Consider the following 5,455-nt stretch of genomic DNA (forward strand, 5'->3'; position numbering starts at 1 on the left):
TATTCTTATCGCATTCTGACTGCATGCCTGCACTCCTCCAAAATGAATGAGTTTTGATCCTTTGAAATTGCCTTCATTCCTTCTTCACCACACCTCACTGTAAACACAGCAGATAAGCCTGGTGTGAGCTTCTTCCATTTCCTTCTCACAATATCTTCCAAACTGTACTGCATTTAGCCCTTATCTTCTGATACTTATCGGATTCAATGGATCTTTTCCTAGTTTCAGCGCATAAAATATTTTGTTTTGATTCGTTTTGTGACATAAAGAATTACAGAATAATTTTAAAATATTGTCATGTATCCATAACTTTTTAAAATCCCATAAATACTTTAAATTAAGCTTTTATTTGATGTTAGGCAATATGCCATGCCATATGCTAATAATACAATAGTAAATAAGGTGTAATAATTGTTATTGTACAATCAACAAAATTTATATTTTGTAGCAAATAATCATACTAATTTTTTTTTTTTTTTTTTTTTTTTTTTTTTTTTTTTTTTTGCTACATTTTACTTTATTTTGCTTTTAAGGAAAACCAATTGACCAAGTTTTCCCAGAACTGTTAGTGTTCACTGATCAAGAAGGAAATGAGGTCAGAGGGCAAACTTTTCACTTCCTCTCAAACATATATTGAAAGTACCACAGAAAATTGAAACAACACATGCAGCACAGACTGGTTTTCAACATACAGAGGGCCCAAGCAAGAAGGGTTGAGTACTGAAGATCTACAGAGGTCAGACTGGGAGCACTATTACAGGAAGTTAGAATCTATCTACGCAGCTCTTTCCTCCCACATTCCAGGCTCATCACTTCTTCCTATTTCAAGCTGGCTTATCCAAATAAATGGAAATCCAGGCTGCTCCATATATATTAATACTTTCCCAGATGTTTTTCAGGAGGCATCTCCACAAGCCAAGACCCTACTCAGATTCTGCACAGGAAGTTCCCGTTGCTATCAAAGAACTCTCTCCCCGTCTGCACTACTTTGCTGCTGGTTACCTGGCTCCCCTGCCTTTAACTCCTCCAGCTCCTGATCACTTGGCAACCCACCATGCCTAGTTTTTCCGGTGCTCTCACAATCACTGGAGTACCTCTACAGCTCTCTCTGATGACCCAGGACTGCAGCAACAGGCACAAAGCTCTCCTCCAGGTCCTGGATTCCTTTATTTCTTCCCTTCCGTCTCCTTGGTGTATTTGTCCTGTGAGTGTTTGACTCTCTCACTTTCAAAGTTGTGCTGTAATTCAGGTCTTTGGATGAGGCTGCATGCCCTGGCATAAGCACAGAACCTGATACAGAGTGGCCTGCAGGGAGCAGCTTCCAGGTATTTCCAGAGCCCTGGAGCTGCCGAAGCGAGTATGCGAACCCAGTTTTCTTGAGGACTTTTTGATCCGGCTTCACCTTCTTCTCAAATGTGGGTACAAATTTGCCTTTTAAAATTCTTCAGGGCGGGTTGGCTCACGCCTCTAATCCCAGCACTTTGGGAGGCTGAGGTGGGTGGATCACCTGAGGTCAGGAGTTTGAGACCAGCCAGGCCAACATGGTGAAACCCTGTCTCTACTAAAAATACACAAAAAAAGTTAGCCAGGCTTGGTAGCGCGGGCCTGTAATCCCAGCTACTCGGGAGGCTGGAGTAGGAGAATCGCTTGAACCTGGGAGGCGGAGGTTTCAGTGAGTGGAGATCCGCCATTGCACCCAGCCTGGGTGACAGAGCGGAACTCCGTTAAAAAAAAAAAGAAAAAGAAAAAGAAAAACTTCGGATCACATCAGTGCAGACATCAAAGCCTTCCGCCAACCTGGGAACTGACCAGGACCAGGCGCCTCCATTTGCCTCCGAATTTTCTGGAATCGGATTGCCTTTTTTCTGTTGTTGCAGGGTGCTGGGGAGAGAACCAATTGCAGAAGCCATGCACGAAAGTAGGATGCATGTCTGAAGCGCCTCAGGCTAAATCATGGATCTCCTAGCCCACTTCTCTTTGATGGCAAGGGCAACCAGGCCATGTTGCCGGTTTAGAGCTCTGTACGCTGAGAAAGCTAACACCTACAACAATAACTGCCCTTAAACATGCCAAACTCTCTAAGCGGGTGATGAAATACATCATTAGTGAAGGGACCAGCGGTCCCAGGGGAGCTGAACACCTGACGCTGCGTCCCGGACAACGCCCCTAAGAAGGAACGAGAGCCGCTGCCAGGCAGGGCGCCTGGCACCAAGGGGGCGCAGCCTAGGGCGGTGCCGGGAGCAAGGTCTTGCTTCAAGCTGAGGGCCCAGGGAAAAAATGGTACCTCTCCACCTCCTGCAGCTCCCGTTTCTCCGGCTCCCAGTCAGAATCAGGGTCCGGCTCCCGGCTGATAGGGACTGGGCCCGCCACCCTGTGGGTCGCGAACCCACGGCGAGTGATAGCAGCGTGGACGCGCCCGCCTATCTAGATACTTAGGGTAACCACCATGTCGACGCAAACCAGCCTTCAGCAGCCAAATCGGGTCTATTCTTTGACAGAAGGATTCAAAAAGATTTTACATAATTAATATTTTCTCCCTTTACATGCTGTCTCTTTAAATTGCTCATAAATGTTCAAGATTATTCACCAATTATTATCCAGGTGAAGCTTTGTCAAATCAAATTCAAAAACATGAAGTCATGTTTCTGGTTTTATCCTCACTTTCTAATTTATTTGAGAAAAGAAGTTTTTATTTTTATTTTTTTTTTCTGTTTTATGGTTAAATTTGTTCCTCTTTTTTCTTTGTACTCCCTCTTTTCAAAATCAAGAGTTTGCTCTCTTCTAAAGTTAGTCTTGCCATATTTAAATTATAACATTCACAGGAAAAAAAAGAAAAAAGAAAAAAAAAAACATTAAAAAGCCAAGGACTTGAACAGACACTTCTCAAAAGAAGATGTTCATGCAGCCAACAAACATACAAAAAAAGCTCAACTTACTGATCATTAGATAAATGCAAATCAAAACCGTGAAGAGATACCATCACATGCTAATCAGAATACCCATTATTAAAATGTCAAGAAACAATAGAGGCTGGCAAGGTCGTGGAGAAAAAGGAACACTTTTACAATGTTGGTGGGAATGTAAATTAGTTCAACCATTGTGGAAGACAGTGTGGTGATTCCTCAAAGATCTAGAAGCAGAAACATCTTTTGACTCAGCTATCCGTTACTGGGTATATACCCAAAGAAATATAAATCATTCTGTTCTAAAGATATATCTACATATATGTTCATTGCAGCACTATTCACAATAGCAAAGACATGGAACCAGCCCAAATACCCATCAGTGATAAACTGGATAAAGAAAATGTGGTATATATACACCACGGCATACTATGCAGTCACAGAAAGGAATAAGATCATCTCTTTTGCAGGAACATGGATGGAGGTGGAAGCTGTTATTCTCAGCAAACTAATGCAGGAACAGAAAATCAAACACCACAGGTGCTCACTTATAAGTGGGAGCTGAACGATAAGAACACATGGACACATCCAGGGGAACAACACACACTAGGGCCTGTTGGGAGGAGTTTGGGGAAGGAAAGCATCTAGAAGAATAGCTAATGGATGCTGGGCCTAATAGCTTGGTGATGGGTTAATCTGTGCAGCAAACTACCCTGGCACACATTTACCTATATAACAAACCTGCACATCCTGCATATGTACACCAGAACTTAAAATAAAAGTTGAAGAAACAAAATAAAAATAAACAATATTATGATTAATTGGAAATTAGCCAATAAATGTGGGTAGAATAGAAAACAAATCTATAGATTCTTTTTGTTAAGACAATTTTATTTCTAACAGTTATTCAAATATTATAGCTGTTATGATGAATATAGATTAAAAACTTTGGAAACAAAAATATGGGTTTGAAATAATTTTTATAAAATATAAAATCTCCAGCTTTGGTTTTGTGTAGCTCTGTGTTATTTTCAAATTTAATGTGCTATAATGCAGCTGAAAACAGGAAACGTGTGTTACATCATTTTAACTAAAATATGAAGGAGAAATAAAACAGTTAATCTGTCTTATTTTGACCCTTTATTTTAGCTAGCACTTTTGCATTTAAACATAGGAATCACGGTTTTGAAATTCCAGGGATTTTCTGCCAAAAGAGAAGTCGACCTACAAACTATTGTGATGCTAGATGCCAGCAAATCCATTTATTTAGTTAGCAAACATCGCAATTCTAGTGTGAACTCAGGCCATGTTTGAGACTTTAATTAAATGGAAATGTGTTGTCTTAGCTGAGAGAAAGAAAACAACTGGTTATTACATTTTCTAAGCTAGAAATGCAGTGTTTATTGGGTGAAATTTTACACACACACACACACACACACACACACACACACACCCTTAAAAACAAGCAACTGTGTTTAGCTCTATTGAATAAATATTGAAATAAATATTACCTGATTTATAAAAACTGGGAAGTAATGCTAATCATTTCTGATCATCAGGATGTAAACGTTTATGAGACAATTCTCTGCTGAGTAGATGCCTTCTTGATTTGCAGTATACTTTAACAAGAATACTATATTTGAGATCTGAAAATACAAAAACGTAAACATGGATTTCTTGTAAACTCATATTATACTTAGGATTTAAGGGTTAAATTGCGATGGATCAGACTTGTAATCCCAGCAGTTTGGGAGGCCATGTCAGGCAGATCATCTGAAGTCAGGAGTTCAACATCAGCCTGGCCAACATGGTAAAACACCATCACTATTAAAAATACAAAAATTAGCCAGGCATCTTGGCAAACGCCCATAATTCCAGCTACTAGGCAGGCTGAGGCAGGAGAATCACTCGAACTTGGGAGGTGAATGTTGCAGTGAGCCAAGATTGTGCCATGGGCAATACACTCCAGCCTGGGCAATACCAGAGGCTCTCTCAGAAAAAAAAAAAAAAAAAAAAAGGTGGCAGTTCGGGTTGGGCAGAGCAAGATGGCCGAATAGGAACAGCTCCAGTCTCCAACTCCCAGCGCGAGCGACACAGAAGACCGGTGATTTATGCATTTTCAACTGAGGTACTGGGTTCATCTCACTGGGGAGTGCCGGACGATTGGTGCTGGTCAGCTGCTGCAGCCCAACCAGCGAGAGCTGAAGCAGGGCGAGGCATCGCCTCACCTGGGAAGCACAAGGGGGAAGGGAATCCCTTTTCCTAGCCAGGGGAACTGAGACACACAACACCTGGAAAATCAGGTAACTCCCACCCCAATACTGCACTTTAAGCAAACAGGCACACCAGGAGGTCATATCCCACACCTGGGCGGGAGGGTCCCACGCCCACGGAGCCTCCCTCATTGCTAGCACAGCAGTCTGTGATCTACCGGCAAGGCAGCAGCCAGGCTGGGAGAGTGGCGCACGCCATTGCTGAGGCTTAAGTAGGTAAACAAAGCCGCTGGGAAGCTGGAACTGGGTGGAGCTCACAGCAGCTCAAGGAAACCTGCC

General features: G+C 42.1%; 1 pseudogene; it reads right to left on the minus strand.

Moving 5' to 3' along the window:
- Positions 1–796: 796 nt before the first annotated feature.
- On the minus strand, positions 797–2,448 carry LOC105466379 (neugrin-like; annotated as a pseudogene).
- Between the last annotated feature and the right edge of the window lie 3,007 nt (positions 2,449–5,455).

The sequence above is a fragment of the Macaca nemestrina genome, chromosome 2, assembly GCF_043159975.1.
Source record: "Macaca nemestrina isolate mMacNem1 chromosome 2, mMacNem.hap1, whole genome shotgun sequence".
NCBI classification, from domain to species: domain Eukaryota; kingdom Metazoa; phylum Chordata; class Mammalia; order Primates; family Cercopithecidae; genus Macaca; species Macaca nemestrina.